Source organism: Monodelphis domestica, chromosome 5 (assembly GCF_027887165.1).
Source record: "Monodelphis domestica isolate mMonDom1 chromosome 5, mMonDom1.pri, whole genome shotgun sequence".
Lineage (NCBI taxonomy): Eukaryota > Metazoa > Chordata > Mammalia > Didelphimorphia > Didelphidae > Monodelphis > Monodelphis domestica.
This window is the reverse complement of record NC_077231.1, coordinates 282,209,946-282,229,484: the sequence shown is the minus strand read 5'-3', so window position 1 is coordinate 282,229,484 and position 19,539 is coordinate 282,209,946. Positions and strand designations below refer to the sequence as shown.

General features: G+C 41.2%; 1 long non-coding RNA gene across 1 annotated transcript; it reads right to left on the bottom strand.

The window, feature by feature from the left end:
- Window positions 1–3,077: 3,077 nt before the first annotated feature.
- On the bottom strand, window positions 3,078–9,906 carry LOC130454268 (uncharacterized). The gene is made up of 3 exons (XR_008911927.1): window positions 9,134–9,906; window positions 5,877–5,999; window positions 3,078–4,233 (listed from the first exon to the last, which is right to left on the bottom strand). It is a non-coding gene; the product is annotated as an uncharacterized LOC130454268 (long non-coding RNA).
- Between the last annotated feature and the right edge of the window lie 9,633 nt (window positions 9,907–19,539).

Here is a 19,539-nt window from a genome sequence, read left to right as displayed (position 1 = left end):
CATAAGTAGGTGAGCTGAAATTCAACTTCAGCTTCTTTCACTCCAAATACAGTGCCCTTCCCATGGTACCACTGCCTCTCCCTATATAGAAGATATTTTGCTGTGATAAAGAATACTTGGAAGGATGATAGCTGATTTGGAGGTTTCCTACTCATAGCATTGTAGGGGACTGCAGAATCATTCTCTTCCCTGCAGTTTGTTTCTGTGTTCCCATCCTTGGTTGGCTCATAGACAATATAGGACACAGACCTAGATGAGGTTGAAAGGCAGACAGACAGTAATTGTTTATATTGGAATCTGACCACCTCATTGTTAAAGAGTATTCAGTGTCAAAGTGACTGTGCCATTGTCCAAATAATTCCCTCCTTCTTTATCTCTCTCTCTCTCCATCTTTCTCTCCCTCTCTCCCTCTCTCTCTCTCTCTCTCTCTCTCTCTCTCCCTCCCTCCCTCTCTCTCTCTCTCTCTCTCTCTCTCTCTCTCTCTCTCTCTCTCTCTCTCTCTCTCTCTCTCTCTCTCTCTCTCTCCCTCTCTCTCCCTCCCCTCTCTCTCTCTCTCTCTCTCTCTCTCTCTCTCTCTCTCTCTCTCTCTCTCTCTCTCTCTCTCCCTCTCTCTCCCTCCCTCCCTCTCTCTCTCTCTCTCTCTCTCTCTCTCTCTCTCTCTCTCTCTCTCTCTCTCTCTCTCTCTCTCTCTCCTTCCCTCCCTCCCTCCCTCTCTCTCTCTCTCTCTCTCTCTCTCTCTCTCTCTCTCTCTCTCTCTCTCTCTCTCTCTCTCTCTCTCTCCCTCTCTCTCTCTCTCTTTCTGTTTCCCTCCAGGCTTATTTATTATATGAGGTATGCATGGCATGTGCCTCTTAAAAAGAGACTGTTGTTAGAAATCTGCTTTTGCTCATTTTCATCCTCAAAGAATCTCTCTGCCCTGATGTCCTGGGTGAGCAGCAGTATGGCATTGGGGTGGCCAATATACATAATTTAGGGTCAGGAAACTAGATTCAAATCTTGCCTCAGATATTTGCTAGTTAACACTAACTCAAAGCCTCAGTTTCTCCACCTAGAAAATCTGGATACTAATACTACTTACTTCACAGAGCTATTGTAAGGAAGATGCTTTGGGGTAGGAAGGTGGCTCTGTGGATTGAAATATAGACCTAGAGAAGGGAGGTCCTGTGTTCAAGTCTGACCCCAGATCCTTCCTAGCTATGAGACCCTGGAGAAGTCACATAATGCCCATTGCCTAGCCCTTACTACTTTTTTGCTTTGGAACCAATATTGATTCTAAGATATACTATAGAAATGTCAGTGATATTTAGGTAGATTTCTCTGACATCAAATATAAATTTGCCTCTTTCCCATTTTCATTCATTGCTCTTGGTTGAAAGGGTAAACAGAACAAGTCTATTTCTTCCTTCACATTACAGCTTTTCAAAATTTCTATAAGACTGCGATTGATTATTACAATTACATTCTAACTAATCAGATTTCTGTTGCCTTTGAATATTATTTTTATTTATTTTTTGAGGCCACTGTGAAGATTATTTTCCTGGTTTTGCTTTTATTCACTTTGCATCAGTTTATACAAACATTCCTATGCTTCTCTGAATTCCTCATATTTGTCATTTCTCATGGCTCATTCCTATTCCATTACAATCATAGACCACAATTTGTTCTCAGGATATCAATGGATTCTCCTTAATTCTCTGTTGCCATTTGCTTTTTATCCTTTTTTTGCTACCACAAAACTGCTATTATGGTATGGGAGGGTGTATTTCAATAAAATCCAAGATTTTGAAATTTTTTATTCGAGAAAAGATCTTCAAGGAAGAAGCTTGCTAACTCCTAAATCCAGAGAATGAACTGTTGCAGAAAGATGCCAGAAAACCTACACTACATCAAGAAGATCAAGAATGAACTTTGGATATGGTTGATTGAACTGAAGTTTGATTGAACATTTATTGTAAATGTTCACTTTTATGCCAAGGGGACTACCTCAATTTGGCTTTTTGTCAATGTGCCTAGCAAAACATTGGCTTTGCTTTATTTCTTTTTTATTCCTCCCTAACTATTATAATTTCCTCTTAGAAACTGAATACTGTATACATCTGTAGTTAGAAGTGCTTTAGGACTACAAGATGATTATGTTAAATGATCAATGGGGAGACTAGTATCCCAATAATCATCGGGGGAATTGTGAAAAAAATACTCCACCCTAATTAGACATACTTTAGGGGAAGATAAACTTGTAAACTCCTGATTCAACAATGAAGGTACTTAAATCATACCCTATAGTGAAGCTAGAACTTTAAGCCAAGTCTATTTTTAGATCTAATACAAAAAGGTGTTAAGTACCTATAAAGGTTAAATTAATCACAAAAAGGTCAAGTAACTAACAAAAGGTGAGCTTAACAAAGAAGTGTGAAGTACTCAGAAGATATAATCTAACCAGAGAAGGTGAGAACTAAAGAATGGGCAGTCCTGAGAAAAGCATCTACTGTGATTGGTAGATGTGAAAATTTAGGGGAGGTGACATAAGAGATAATTTCTTTAAAAGGAGACTAGAAAGGTCAGTTGAGTCAATTCATTTCAGAGTTCAGTTCAGTTGAGGACTGAAACTCAGCCTGGAGGATCTCCCTCAGACAGCTTCTTGGAGACAGTCTCATGGTGAGTGATAAGACTGACTCCCTTTCCCTTGGGCTTAGGGAGGCCACTTTGGCCAAGGCCTTTAATTACTGCCTGGCTCAGCCTGAGCCAGAGCAGTTTAAATTAACTCTTTTCCTTATTTCCTTCTCTCCATATTAATTAAATCACCATAATTTCCAGCTGACTTGGGTATTTTTATTATTTGGGAATTTTCCCTGGTGACCAAATTAATTTAGATTTTTTAAGTCACAAAGCTAAAATTATCCTTTACAGGGGCCAAGGGTCACAATTTCTCCATTTTTGTCTTCATTTCTTCCTAAGGATAGCACAGTTCCTGGCACATAATCAACATGTATACATGCTTCTTGATTGATGGATTAGTTGGTTTTATTCTGTCTTTGCCCTCATGGGTCTATATGCCTAATACCAGAATCACTGAGTCATAAGGTGGAATGAAGGGTTTATTGATTTGAAAGGAAAGAAATAAAGGCAAACCAAAAAAACTCAATGTCACCTTCTTTACTTCTGAGTGATCCATCATTTGTTTTTCCACAAAAATGAAGCAGGTGGCTTAGCCATAATAACTTTCTTATTCATTTTTCTTCCTCTTTTTACAGGTGCATAACACAAGGGATAAAATGAGAGCTCTTTAGCATTCTAAAAAGCCAGTGTGGCATATGACTGGCCACTTTACCAAGATTAATATGCCCAAATCTGGATCTCTAGGTGGACTGGCATGAGCTCTGGTGACCCACCTCTCAGGTTAGAAGAAACACATTGGTATTGGCAATATGATTCTCAGTTATATAGAGAACCTGGCCTCTTATCCAAGAATACTAATTCTCCAATTTAAGGAAGCCAACTCCATACACTTCCTAAATAGTCATTATTTCCCACAAGGCTAAGGATTGTAAATTTAGAATCAAAAGAAATTTTGAAGATCCTTTCTTTCATTTTACAGATGAGGAAACTCAGAGGTGAGGACTTGCCTGGGAATGTCCTAGGATTTGAAACTAGGGCATTTGAACTCACACCCAATGCTCTTTTCACCATACCAAATACCTCTTTCCATACAAATTGTCTCTTGTTTCCTAAATCACCAAGATTAATTATGATATTGCAATTTCAAAAGCTCAGCAGAATCCTGATGCACAAAATAGGAGTTGAGCGATTTCATTGACAGTTTCCTGATGGGCGCCATCTACAAGCCCTAGGACCCAAAGACTTGATGGTCCGTTCCATCCAAATGCCTAGCCATTTACTTTTTTCTTTTCAGCCTGTCCCTTCAGGCCACTGAGGTTCTCCCAACCAATAAGCCTGGTTACAGTATACCAATACATCTTGACATCTTGAATTATGCTTTCTTCTTTGGAAAAACAAACAAGCAAAATCACCCTTTCTTGGATGCCCAAAGAGTTTTCCATATGCCATCTGGGTTCACAAAATCTTTGGAAGAGAAGTAGGGGCAGATGTAGATTTTAAATTAATATTTTAATGATGCAGAAAAAGGTTGGGAGCCCAAGTAAATGTTATTCATACCCCACAGGGGCTTCGTCTTCTTCACAGAGATGGCAAAGACCCATCCGAAGGCCACATCCCCTGTTGGAGGAATGAACAAAATTATTTGAGATTTTTACCTTTAACACACAGTGAGACATGGGAGGAAGACCTTTGTTGAAGAATAATTAGATTACCACCACTGGGGCAGAGAGAGTTGGATTTGGAGGAAGAGGATCAAGGTTCAAATCCTGCCTAGGTGACTGTCTATGTCACTTCATCTGTTTTAAGACTTTAGTTTCCTCATCTGTAAAATGGAGACATTGGACTAAAATGGCATCCAAGGTCCTTTCTAGCTCAAAATTTCTCACACTATGAGTCTATGTAATAAACTAACTTCTTCTGGGGAAATTTTTGCCAGCACTGGGGTGAATATTCTTGATTCTGTATTCAATTAAAAAGTTTATAAAGTGACTACTATGCAAAGAGCACTATACTGGGCACAGGGGGATATAAAATATGGGAACATGCCCCCAAAGAGCTGATAGTCTAATATGAAATAATGTGTGAAAGAAAATTATCTGTATTCTTAACACAGTATATCAATATGCAATCAGCATATCAATATATAGTCAATACACAGTTCAATTTCATTTAATATGAAACAATTAAAGCTATAACCTGAAGGCCTGAGAAGTTTTTTTTAAAGTTCTAAGTTCTTTTTCTACAGATGCTTAAGGGGCAGCTAGATAGCCTCATGGATAAAGCACCTGGAGTTGGGAGCACCTGTGTTCAAATCTGGCCGCAGACACTTCCTAGCTTTGTGACCCTGGGCAAGTCACTTAACCCCAAGTGCCTAGTCCTTACCACTCTTCTTTCTGAGGACTGATACTAAAGCAGAAGGTAAATATCTTTTAAAAAATGATGCTTGGGACAAAGAAGGGAATATATAGAGGAATTTTCAAGGGAGCATTTAATACTAGTTAGGATCAGCAAGGTACCTTTTAAATATTTTATGAAGGTCTTTTGTGTTTTATACCAGTTATCTCCCAACTGACCTCCCCCAATGGAACCCTCCCTTGAAACAAAGAAAAAGCAGCAAAACCAAAGAAACAAATGCATCTGACTGGATATACATCATTCTTCACCCAGAATCCTTTGCCTCTTTAGAAGAAGAGGCAAGTGTGTTCTTCTAGACCAGGAATGGTCATAATTTATCTGAGTTCAACTGTTTAAAATGTTTTGTCTTCTTAATCCTGAGGTTTAGCACCCTGGTTTAACGTCTTTTGTGCAAGGGCTGCTTGTCCATCTTGTGGTCACCTTTTGCCCAACTCTCACCTGTGGCTCCAAGAAACTGTAGCATGAGCAGTGGTCACTGTCTTGGCAAATGGGTTAAACCAGGTTGAGGGTAACCAACACACCACAAGAGGTTGTCCATTGTTCTATCATTTTCCCTCATATTATTTTTGTCATTGTGTATATACATATGAATTTACAAAGAGGGAAGGAAGTATAGTGTATGTGTTTGTATGTACATGTATGTACACATACACAGGATATTAAAATAACATATCAACACACACATGTGTCATATGTATAGGAGAATATACTGTTCTCTTGGCTCCACTTATTTCCCTCAGAACAAGTTCCTACAAGTTCATCCATATTTCTCTGAATTTCAAACAATGCATCTCTCACAGGAGGTCTATTACTTCTAGTTTGCCAGTATAAGATCTTAAGATTACCTGATAAATTCCATTTTTCATTGACTAGTAGTCAGGAGACCTAAATTTAAGCCAAGCTGTGTCTTCAACTGCCTGTGGCTCTGTGGACAAGTCACTTAACCTCTTGAGCCTCTGTTTCCTCATCTGTAAGACAAAGGGGTTATATTAGATGATCTTTAAGGTCCCTCCCAGTCTCTGACATTCTATAATTCTATAATTTTATATGTGAGACATCTTAATTTTTTTGTGAACAGGGCTGCTCTCTCTCTCTCTCTATATATATATATATATATTTCAACTAATGTCTTTTATGTCTTTGAACCTCCCATAGCACTTAACCCAGTGCCTCATCCGTGGGAGATGGTGAATAACACATTTGTCAATCATGTATTTCCACTATCACCAGTTCTCTGCACAAGTAGTTAGCTCAGTTGGCCAGGCACATGCTATAGGCAGTCAAAATTGCCCATTTCTTTCTACTACCTGCCAGGTACCTTATGCTCAGAGCCATCCTTACAATTTATCCTGCATATAGCTCGTTTGTACAAAAAAATTGTTTGCAGGTTATCTCCTGTTAGACTGCGAGCTCCTTGAGAGCACAAACTGTCGTTTTCCTTTCTTTGCATCTCTAGCTTTTACCACAGTGCTTGGCAAATAGTAAGTGCTTAATAAATGCTCACTGATTTGTTGTTTGAGCAGGCAGGCACTTCATAAATTTATGCCACTGGTCACTAGGTGGGTTTTATACAGGAGTATGACATTGGGGCATTGGGTAATAGCACTAGGGCTGTTTCAGTTATGGTGCATTTTGCTTATTGACTTTGCTTGCCTGACTGCATCAGTTCATATAGATCTTTCCATGCTTCTCTATATTCATCCCACACATCCTTTCTTATAGCATGGTAATATTCCATTTCATTCATGTACCACATTTTGTTAGCCATTCCCCAATTTATGGGCATCTACTTTGTTTCCAGTTTTTAGTAGGTACAAAGAATGCTGCCATAAATATTTTGGAGTACATGGGGATTTTTTTTTCTTCCTTGGGGTATAAATAAGCTCAGTAATGGGAGTTTCTGGTTCAAAGGGTATGGATATTTTAGTCACTTTTTGCATAATTCCAAATTGTTTTCCAAAATGATAGTACCATTTTGGAGTGCTACAAAAAAGGTACTATCACATCTACATTCCCCAACCCTCTGGTTTTTTGTTTTTGCCAAACATCACGTTGTTGCCAAAAATTGTGGCCATTAAAAAAAATCATTTTTGCCAATTTGCAAGGCATGAGGCAAAACCTCAGAGCTATTTTGATGTGCATTTCTCTTATTACACAAATAGTCTTTTAAAAAATAAAATGGATACAACAGTTCATGGTTACAGATTCAATCCTCTTAATTGTTCTTTGTATAATGAAACTTTTTCACTGATGTTTATTAAATTCATAATTAACAAATAAATTCTTATAAAATCTACTCTAAAAATGAGGGAAAGCAGTAATCAGAGGGAAGAATTTTAGAGTCATTATAAGATATACCTAGAGTGGGATAGCTGTGGTAGAAAGAGGGAATACTTATAAAGGAAGGTCAGTCAAATCTGTCCTTTCTGACAAATAATCTGCATTGCATTTAGTGAAAGTTAAGAAAGAGAAATGAGGGAGGGAGCAAGCATTTATTAAGCGCCTATTATGCACCAGACAATCTAAGTGCCTCACAATTATTGTCTCATTTGATGTTGACAAGAACCTTGAAAGGTAGGTCTTAAGTGATTCTCATTTTATAGTTGAGGAAACTGAGGAAGATTGAGGTAAATAATATAGCTAACATTTATATAGTGTCTACAATGTACCAGGAGCTTTTACAATTATTTTCTCATTTGATCCTCACAAAAACCCTAAGAAGTACATGCTATAATTAGTCCCATTTTACCAAGGAGGGAACTAACTGACACAGACAGAAGTTTAGTGATGGACCCAGGGTCACACAGCAGTAAGTGCCTAAAACCTAATTTGAACTCAGGTCTTCCTGACTCCAGGCATAATGATCTATCTATCCAGTAGGCCCCCTTAATTTTGCTTCTCTCTTCCAATTCCTTGGTCAACATTAGGTCTATAGTGTGGGGTGGTAGAAGGAATATTGACTTTAAATCTCCTCTTCCATGAAATGTGTGTGATTGTGGTTAAGTCCCTTAACCTCTCAATGACTCAGTTTCCTCATCAGTCAAATAAGGAATTTGGATATGATTTTCCCTAAACTCCCTTCCCTCTCAAAATCTACAAATAAATGACCATTTGTTGTCATCCCCCTCTTTTTTTGTCTTAAATGAGCATTTGTTGTCATCCCCCCTTTTTCTGTCTTAAATGAGCATTTGTTGTCATCCCCCCTTTTTTGGTCTTAAATGAGCATTTGTTGTCATCCCCCCTTTTTCTGTCTTAAATGAGCATTTGTTGTCATCCCCCCTTTTTTGGTCTTAAATGAGCATTTGTTGTCATTCCCCCTTTTTTGGTCTTAAATGAGCATTTGTTGTCATCCCCCCTTTTTTGGTCTTAAATGAGCATTTGTTGTCATCCCCCCTTTTTTGGTCTTAAATGAGCATTTGTTGTCATCCCCCCTTTTTTGGTCTTAAATGAGCATTTGTTGTCATCCCCCCTTTTTCTGTCTTAAATGAGCATTTGTTGTCATCCCCCCTTTTTGGTCTTTGTAAAACTTGTATGGAGCAGCAACATAAAAGCTATTTTGGATTGAGGGCCCAAGCAAACAAAAACCTCCTGCTATCTTCATCTTATTAAGGGTTTTCACATCCTTCCTGGCTTCTCTGGCTGGTGCTTGGACTTGACCCCCGATACAGGGAGCGTGCCTTGGAGGTTATTTCTGAGCCCTTAGCAAGAAAACCAATACGGCTCTGAGGGAGAGAAGGCTGGGGGGAGAGGCACTCTCTTCTCTTCTCTGTCCTGTTCCCTGCTAATGTACTTCTCTAAGTGGCCAGGTACCATGGTGATAGATTGAATGCAGGCGAGAGAGAGAGAGCTCATGTAATATTAGGGTCCTGGATTATGTGTTGACAATCATATTGTTAATGGAAATTCTTGCTAGACTTTTTTTTTTCCTTTTGCAGAGAAATTAAGTGGAAAGAGCTCTTAGAGGACAGGAGCTCACGGCTCCCTTCCTCAGCTGTAACTTGCCAAAGTTGCAGCCAATCGGGCCAGCTATGGCAACAGCCACACGCCGGGTTCTTTCGGTGGTCAGACAAAAATGCCCTTATTGTTTAGTCCCTTTCCTTACCACTGAACAGGAGAACCCACGGATTGGTATTCTGGGAGAAGGCGATCTCTCTGAAGAGAAGCCTCTCGCCTCCTCTAATACTTCCCAGGTCTCTCTTCCTCCTGCTTCCTGGCTTGGCACTTCTTCCTTGGCAGCATCCTTCCTTGGTCCCCGCGGCGCTGGCCAGCCCTGAGAGCTGGGAAAGGGTTAAAGCCAGTCCCAACACAGTTAATCCATATAAAGCTCATGGATTTCTCTGCAGCGATCTTTGTGGCTGTCATTTGCATTTTTTTTCTCCCCTTTTGTGAAATCTTTTCTTCTTGCCTCTCACTCTCGGATGCAGGCAGAAATTAGCATATCGTAGCGAGAGCGGTGGATGGAAGCAGCCGGCCCCCCGCTGGGCGGCGGATTGTGCAATCTGCGGGCGGCATCAATTTTTCAGCAGTTTTCTCATTTCTCATTACAGTCAGCGCGCCCGAACAGCTCTCCCTCCCTCCTCCCTCCCACCCCCCATTCAACCTGGGTCCCGAGTGGTCCCGCAGACAAGCATATGGGCTGTCAAATATCCAGGCCCGGCTTCCTGAGCCAGCGTGGAGAGCCCTGTTTGCGCCGGGGCTGTAATTAATCATGGTATTAACATGGGCGAGACCCGGAGTTCCGCCAGCTCGCTCTGGCCAACGCGCTCCCTCACCGGATACTTGACAGCAATTCACTGTACTGGAAAGATGCCCATTAACCCAGCATCCAGCCGGGCCTGGTGGGCCCCCTGCCCCCGATCCCCCACCTTGGGCGGACTCACCACACACAGGTGCGGGCGCCTAATGGGGAAAAGCAGAGAAGAAGGTCATGGAGAGAGGGAATGGTCAGACTCGATGTAAATTGTAATCTCTTTTTAATAACTAAATATTACAATACAATAAAGTTATTCTTAGGTGCCAAACTGTGTGGTTGTCATAGAGACAGTGTGCATTATTAAGAGGGTGTTGTTCATCCCTCCAGCTAATCTTATAATGAGGCCAGCTCATTATCAGATTGAGCAGGGGTTCTCTGCCTTTACGGGTTTTTTTAATGGAGCCGGACTGTGGGTGGTGACCCCCTTTCCCTGCTACACGATTGCATGCACATACATGTACACACGCAATCAGCTGCTCACCGGTCTCTCCTGCCCCGATTTTCTAACCTTAACTTCTCTGGGTACAGAAAGCCCAGCCCACTGGTCCATGCCCATTAGAGCAGGCCTGAGTCAGGTTCCTGGTTGGAGTCTGTGTGTGTGTGTGTGTGTGTGTGTGTGTGTGTGTGTGTGTGTGTGTGTGAGAGAGAGAGAGAGAGAGAGAGAGAGAGAGAGAGAGAGAGAGAGAGAGAGAGAGAGGAGAGACAGACACACACAGACAGAAACAGAGAGAAGGAAAGAGAAAGAGAGGGAGAGAAGGAAAGAGAAGGAGCTTAGGAGATAGAGAGAGAGGGAAGGAGACAGAGGGAGAGAGAGAAGGAAAGAGGGAGAGAGAGAGAAAAAAAGAAAGAAAGAAAGAGAGGGAGAGAAGGAAAGAGAGAGGGAGAGGGAGAGGGGGACAGAGAGAGACAGATTGTGTGTGTGATTGGGTTTACGTGTGAAGGAGACAGAAAGATATTTTTTGTGTATGACTGTAAAAGATTGTGTGTGATAGAGACTGTGTTTGTGTGTATATGTGAGAGTTTGTGTGTATGTGTATGTGTGTGTATCACACTGACAAGCATTGGAGAGATTTCCTGTATCTGATTCTTGAGCTCTTGTGTTCATTAAAATTGCAAATTGGCCTTTAAAATGATCCCTTCCTGGGGCCTCCCGTCTGCACCTGTTTCTGTTGCCAGTCAGTCCATTCCCAGGGACTGTACCTTTGGCGTAGACACCGGCTTGGGTAGAAGTGCTTTCATTTGCCGTGGGCTACCTTGTGTGTTGACATAACCCATGCGGGCGTCCAGCACAAGCCCTGGCACACAGTAGGCATTTGCTCAACATTTGTTGGATGAATAAATGTCCTCCTTGTCTCAGGGCTTTCGTGCTGGTGTGCCCAGTGGTTCTTTTATTTGATTACCGGATGTCATGTTCACTTAATTTTCATTCTGTTCTGAAATTGTTCACAATCGCTTTCTTTGTCCTCTTCAACTTGGCTTTTCATAGTTTTGTTACAAAGGAAGCTATTAGGTTTCCTTTAAAATCTCATACTGTTTGTGATTTTTTCTTTTAAAATTAATCAACTTTATTTTTGTGTTTGTTTTTTTGGCTCAGCCTTTAAGGAGAGAAAAAGCAATCCACAAAAAGGAAGAATTCTTGCTTCCTTCAGTCCTCCTCCACACATACCCACAGCCCTCCACCCATCACCAATTTATCCCGACTAGGTAGGAAACATTAGAACCTAAAATTGTTTTTGAGTGGAAGAAAACCCTGTATCTTATTTTGTAAGAGTTTTTCCATGAGGCAGAGACGGCTGTGTCTTCTGTGATTTGCAACAGCTTCCAGCATTAACCTTTCCCAGAAAAGCACTGATTACAGATCCTTCAGTCCAGCCCAAGCCCCATCTCTACTGCTGTGTTCTGATGCTCCCTCGTGTTTGGATGCAGCCCACTGAACTGTTATTATTTTATCAGCTTTAAATAGAAATAATATCTTTTCCGGATAGCACACATTCTCCCCCAAACACAGCATGCTTTATAGACACGAGCTCATTAATCCGCAGCATCCCTAGGAGAAGGGAGACAGAAGAGTGCTAGGGCAGCTGAAGTCCCAAGGGTTTTGTCTTACTTACCAGAAATTCTCTAGACCTTGGGCTTCCAGGTCCTTGTACCAAACTTGACACCAGATCAATCTGTCATAGAGATCAGTACTTGGGCACAATGCTGATTCTCTCTCCTTAGGAAGCTGTCCCTAACCTCATGCCAGTGGGATGACCATCAATTCCTGTGGAAAGAAAAACAGTTCAAAGGAATATGCCAATATCCAAACGTTGGAGCAAATTCAGTGGCATCATTGGGGGGAGGAAGAGAGAGAGAGAGAGAGAGAGAGAGAGAGAGAGAGTGAGAGAGAGAGAGAGAGAGAGAGAGAGAGAGAGAGAGAAACAGAGGAGAGAGAGAAACAGAGATAGAGAGAGAGACAGAGAGAGAGAGAGAGAGAGACAGAGACAGAGAGAGAGAGAGAGAGAGAGAGAGAGAGAGACAGAGAGAGATCATGATATAAAAGGAAACATATTGGGATACAGGGTCAGGAAACAGGACTCTGTAACCTTGGACAAATTTCCTCACATACCTGAGCCTCCATTTTTTACCTGGATAATAATATCATGGAAGCTGGGTTCATATTCTGCCTTTGCCACTTAATATCTGGGCAACCAAGTTATCTAACCTCACTGGGCCGCATCTTACTCCTCTATAAAAATGAAACAAAGACAAAAACAAAATTTGATTATATGACATTTAAGGTTCTTTCCTGCTTTCTGCATTAAATGTTTGATCCTAAGTGACTTGTCCAAGTTCACATAGGAAATAGCTGAGAGAAGATTAAACTCAGATCCTTCTATTGCTTTTTTCTCTGTATCACACTGCTTTTTCTTACCTGTTTTCAGAGTCTGAGTAATACTTCAGTTGAGATCCTTTTTATCTTTATATCCCCAATGCTTAGCACATAGTAGGAAGTTATTAATGTTTGCTGAATTGAGTTGACTTCCTCTATGACTGAAGACATTTGAGGAGGCATCGCTGAGCAACTGAAGGATTATAGGATCATAGCAGCTGTTAAGGACAAAGGGGACAGACACTAGGAGAAGCTCTTAAGTTAAGGGTCCTGAGATTTGATGAGTGTCTCTGTGTTTTCCTTATAATCTCTCTCTCTCTCTCTCTCTCTCTCTCTCTCTCTCTCTCTCTCTCTCTCTCTCTCTCTCTCTCCAGCTGTTGCCCCAGCCTTCCCATTCCATTTTCCTTCCATGTGACATTTCCCATCATGTCACCATGGCAGCTAGTGAACCCTCTATTGAGAAAAAAATATTTGGCCAGTTCTGAAATTGAAAGTTGAGAGAAGAGTCAGGAGACAGCCTTTCCACAGTCTACTGGAAAATCAAGACAGTAGGGAAAGGGACCAGAAGTAGCACAATGCCACAAAAGATGGGATCAAAATTGGATAGAAAGAAGAAAGGGCCACCATACCAATGGAGGTAACAGAAGCAGCATTCAGGAGTGTCAGAGCATTGCATATGGAGGAAGACAAATTGCTGTGGTGGAACGATAACTGAATTTGGAAGGAGAAAGCTCCCTGCTTTGACACTTGCTAGTTGCATGACCTACTTCATTTTCCTCAGTTTCCTATTTTCTACTCCTCAAACTTTTGAATTAAGCTTTTGAAGGCAGGGGCTATATTGGTTTTTTGTCCTTGAATCTCCTCACCTAGAATATAGTAGACTCTTGATGATAATTTGTTGAACTGAGTGGAATCTATAAGATGAGAAGAGGGGGTGGAATTGATGATGATTCTTTCCACTTGAAGGTTCATGGATATAGAACTAGAAGTTATCCCTTGTAAGAGCTAAAAAGACACCACTTCATGGTATTGATGAGGACACTGAGGTTAAGGAATTTGCTGATGGTTGCCTAGCTAGGATCTGAAGCAGAATTTGAACTCAGATCTTCACATTTCCAAGCACTTCACAAGTCCAGCACTCTATCTACTGAGCTATCTATCTGCCTCTTCCAGATGTATATTCTTAATTGTTATGAATATATATTCAAAAGCAGGAGTCAGGCCAAGAATATTGGGCCAGCATGAGTCAAAGGATCATGGAAACCAAGGAAACCCAAATCCAGTTGGGAGCAGAGCCATAAACTGATTGACAAATGGCTTGCTGAACTCAGCCAATGTTTGAGATTACCCTAGTTCTTTTGTTTTGAGCATGTTCCCCCTTTCCAATTTTTTAAGGAACAAATCTGTCAGAAGCTCAGTCCTGTATAAGATGAACAAGATTTAGTCACCAGATTCCCCTAGGCTCATGGGGAACATGGACACTCTGGATAAGGCCCAAATCTGCCCTAAGGTTGTGGATTTCCCATTTGATATGGACACCAAAAGTCCCTGAGTAAATGAGAATTTGGTTCCCTACTAAGAGAACTTTAAGGTCTGGCACAGTTTTTAAACTTGGATAGGAACATTTTGTATCTTTATTTTCATTATTTTTTATTTCTTTTGTAATTTTATGTATTTTATTTTTAGCAGTTAAATTTTATTCGGAGAAGGGGCCCATAGGCTTCCTCAGACTGCCAAAGGGATCCTTGACACAAATCTTTGGTCTAGGGGCAGCTCGGTAGTACAGTGGATAGAGAAGTAGGCCCAGATCTGGGTTCAAACCTGACCTCAGATATTTCCTAGCTGTGTGATCCTGGGCAAGTCACAACCCCTTTTACCTAGCCCTTGCTGATCTTCTATCTTAGAATTGATACTAAAAGGGAAGATAAGGGCTTTTTAAAAATCTCTGGTTTAGAGGTCTCTGCCCTAGAAATAGGGGTCTAGTAGAAAATAATTTAGAAAGCATTGGTAAAAGAATAATCATTTCCCCAGGAGAAATGAATAGAGGAGAGCCAGCTTCAGGATAGCTTAGGTTCAAGTATTGCCTGATAAGAAGTGGCTGTGTGACTCTGGGTAAATCACTTAGGCACACTCTCTGTGCCCAAGATAACTCATTACTGCTGTAAGCTGTAGGACATTTCCCATCTGGATGGTCAGTGGGAGTTTCCTCACAGATGACTTCATAGGTTGGGACCAAAGTAGGTCAGAGCTGTCCTTGGTGCTTGGAGTTCAAGCCTGCCTTACCTCACTGATCCAGCTTGACTTGACAACTGGGCTCTATCTAAATTTCAGGCAAGTATCTCCAGACCTCCATTTTATCCCTTGAGTTCTTCACTTACTGACAAAACTTCTGTTGTCTTGCCTGGAAGAAAGCACTCTCCTTTACTGCCACTGGGAGATTCCAGGGCACCAACAGAGACAGTAGACTTTTTTTCAAGTTTGATAATCTGGCTTGAGGCAGCAAAGAGAAAATACATTGTATTGGGAATCTGGAAACCTGGATTCTTGGTTAGGGCTTTCCTACAAATTAGCAGTATGATCTAGAGCAATTCAGTTTACTCCTCTAGAATGAAGGGACTAGATCAGAAGATTTACATGTTCTCATCTAAAAACAGGTTCTATGATTCGAATGACACAATTCTATTAATTTATACACTCTTTTCTTGTTTTCAGATCAATCTTGGAGGACATTGGAAAGAACTTGAAGAGTGAGCTAGCACCAGCCATATCTGAAACAAGAACCTACTTATGCTGAATTCAAGTCATGGCTATACTGGCCCAAAAGAGTTGTATTTTTATAGAATTCCAGTTGGGCACATGTGGACCTTATCCTCTGTTCCCAACATTACTTCTTTCTCAATAACATGACTTTTTATCATAGTCTTTCAATCTTCAAGTGAAGAGTTTTTTCTTGGTATAGAGTAGAGGAAAGCGGAAACATCTTTGCTGCATAAAGTACAGTAGAAAATTTAAGATATTTGCTGCATGGGGGGCAGCTGGGTAGTTCAGTGGATTGAGAGCCAGGTCTAGAGATGGGAGGTCCTAGGTTCAAATCTGACCTCAGACACTTCCCAGCTGTGTGACCCTGGGCAAGTCACTTAAACCCCATTGCCTCGCCTTTACCACTCTTCTGCCTTGGACCCAATATTGGTTCCAAGACAGAAGGTAAGGGGTTATAAAAAAAGATATTTGCTGCACAATCTTTTGCAGTTAGATGGCACATTAGGGAAAATGCAAGACCTAGAGTCAGAAAGCCCTGGGTTCAAATCCAGTCTCAGACCCTTAATAGCTGGGTGACCTTGAGCAAGTCTCTTAATCATTATAATATGGGGATCATTATCACACTTACTGCCCAAGGTTTTTGGGAATATCAAATGAGAAATTATTTTTTAAAAACTTTGCACAGTTTCTGGCTCTTGGTAGGTACATGTTTCCCTTCTGTCCTTCCTTTCCATCTCAGCTAGCTAGCAGCCTTGGCCTCTCACTTTTGGAGAGTCCTCATTCTTATGCACATTGAATAGAAGAACAAAACAGTGGGAATATGACGACACAAAAAGGAAAATGAGAAATTTAGGGCTCATGGGAAGAACCCTGATAAATTGAGTTCAGGATAGGATTTAATGAGAGCTGAAGGTTCTGGCAATTGTTTCATTATCTGATCAAGCCTATTTTCCTCAGCTCTCAATTAGATCAAATATGAACAAGATGAAAATAATTCAGAGGTGTGAGAGTACAGGCCATAGTTAGTATTGCTAATTCAGCAAATAGCATGCTCCCTAAGGTACTGAAAAGAGCTTGGATTATCTCTTCCTTCTCCAAAGATGGATACACAGGATTCATTCTGCTATTGTGGATACAAACAGAAATGTCTGGCAGGATTTAAAAATATCACTGGCATTATGTAGCCCTATTCTGTTACTTGACCCTTTCCATTTTATTTTGCCTGCCTACATGGCCTTCTCCTCCCCCCTGTCCCAATTCCTCCCTCCCTCCAACTGTGAAGGAATAGCTACAGCTGGTCCTGACTCAGCTCCCTCCCTCCCCCATTCTCTCTCTGCCCTGATTTTTCCCTCAGTTGATGCAAAGACCAAATAAATGGGAGGGGGTGGGAATCAACAATGTGAACTTGTAAATGACAGGATGCTACAGACATGTGACAGAAAATAAATAGGTGCCCTTGGCAAAAGCCACACCCACCCACCGGTCACTTAGAAGAGCTGAGTTTTAATCAGGAGAGAGGAGGAGGGCAAGAGGGTAAACGTGTGGAAGAGGGGAGGTTAGAAAGCAGAAAGTGCAACTGAAGCATGTTCTTATCACCACCTGCCCCATCAGAGCTAGTCAGCTCGAGGCTATAAGAATGAGTGGAAGGTGCTCATATACTGCTGATCTGATTATGGTTATCTTTCTCAACCTAGATGAGTGAGGCTAATGCAAAGTATAATTCTCTCATCGCTTCACCATCCAGGATGCTTGGACAGAATCTTTCTTTTCCAATCCTTGCCTTCTGTCTTGGAATCAATAATAAGTATTGGTTCCAAGGCAGAAGAATGATAAGGACTAGTCAATTGGGGTTAAGTAACTTGCCCAGGGTCACCCAGCCTATATTTGGATCCAGGAGCTCCCATCTCTAGTCCTGGATCTCTATCCACTAAACCACCCAATTGCCCTGACAGAATCTACTGAACCAGAGAGTTCCCCCTTTCAGTGCCAGGCATCTTTCCCTGTCACAAGTCCATTGGGTGAATTTGTTGTTTCTCTGGATCTTTGGCTATCTTATTAGGGATTGGTAATCAACCCACACACAATTGTTAAGTGCCTACTATGTGCCAGACATGAATTACCTTGTTTCTCTGGAAAAGTCAGGACTCCTAGGTAGGGGGCTTCTCCTGGACTACTTGTGGGTTATGGGAAGAAAGCAGAGAATTGACCTGAGTGGTCAAATGGTGAGGGAATGACAGCTGGTAATAAGGGTGATTTGGTCCTGTGAGGGTATACCTCTCTAGATCTTCATGCCTTTGGCATTGAGTTGATACCTAGGAAAGCAAACGGTATTGATAAACAAGACAGACTATGTCATGCCTTTGCTTTCATAGGATCCCTGGCTCCAGTTCCACAAACTAAAAGAATAAGTATTAAAGATATCCCTAATTATATTGACTTTATCCATAAGATCTTAGTAGAGTCTTGTTTCTCAGCTATCTGAGAGAGCCATCCAGATATGACCTTATACCACAAGAGTCTCTTGTTTCCCCCTACCTTGCAGAGCCATTGTCAATGGCAGGGGCCATTCTAAGACCTCCAGAGCCCAGATCAATGAAACAGTAGTGATGATAACTTGGTTGTTAAGGGCATGCATAATCAGGCTCTTTTCCTGACTTCTTTAGTAACTTGAATTTAGAAGGGAGCGTGGATTCAGTTGTCAACATTCCATCTGGGCTTCTCTCTGTTGCAGAGGGAGAATGCTGTGACTGACTGGCCCCAGCTTTGTTGTTTGTCAGCTCATGCTGTTCCTGACATTTCCTCTATTGTGGAGGGGAAGAAAAAAAAATATGTTTGGGTAGTCTCATGGCCAGTCCTTTCACCCAGCTTACAAGTTGGGTCCACCCACTTGTACGTGTTCTTGTCGAAGCCTCCTGCCCCAGATGGTCTACTGAGAAAGTACTTGTGGTTGGTTCCCATCTCCTGGTTTCCTTTCTGTCAGCATACTGACTACAAGATGGTAGAGGAGAGTGTGGATGACAAGATACAGGGTGCTCAGTGCACTAAGAGAAGTGCTAGGAACTTATCTTTATATAGCACTTTAGGATCACCCAGTGCTTTCACACCAGATCAAATTTGCCCTCTGGAATATACAGTGCAAGTATCTAGCCTATGGAGCTTGGACTCATCACAGGTCTTCTGATGACTCTAAGGTCATAATTCTTTCTACTACATTATGTTCTGACATAAATAATTCTAGTACAAATTCCACTCAAGCAGAGGGGTATGATACCAAAATAACTCATTTGTTTTGAATACAGTGAGGCATGTTCTTGGGCTCATAAGCAATAGAACTCACAGGACACCATAGAGATCATCTGATCAAAGGATTCCAGGATCAGAGATCCAGAGAGGGAAGAGACCTTAGAAGATTCCGAGTCCAATAACTTCATAGTAAGTAAGTGTCTGAAGCAGGATTTCAATTCAAAATGTCCTGACTTCAAATCCCAGCACTCCATCCACTATGTCATCCTGCCTCTCAAATTTTGTTTTTTTCCAATGACCAAAAATCAATTTCCCCCTACCTTATACTGCCCCCACATTGGGAAAAAAGGAAAAGAAAAGCCTCATAACAAATAAGCAAAACCAATTCCTACATTGTCCATGTCAAAAAATCTAAACCCATCAACTTTCTTTCAGGAGGAGGATATGCTTCAACTTTGGCTTTTGGGAATTGTCATTTCATTGTTCAGGGTTTTGTCAAAGTTGTCATTACAATGTTACTGGATAAATCACTCTCCCTCCTTATTCACTTCACTCTGTATCAGTTCATAAAAAGCCTCCAAGTTTCTCTGAAATTGTATCTTACAAAATTGCCACTGTCATAATATATTACATTACTTTCATACATTGTCATTTGTTCAGAGCTTCTGAATTAACTGGCATCTCCTTAGTTTTCACTTCTCTGCCACCACAAAAATTGTTACTATAAATATTTTTGTACCTATAGTCCCTTTTCATCTTTTTTTTAATCTTTGGGGATGTGTGGCCTCTAAAAAATTTCCAACCAATATGGGATAAGAACCCTCAACCCTGGGACTGAGTCTCATGAGCTAGTGAGGGTCAGTCCTTGGAGGATAATGGA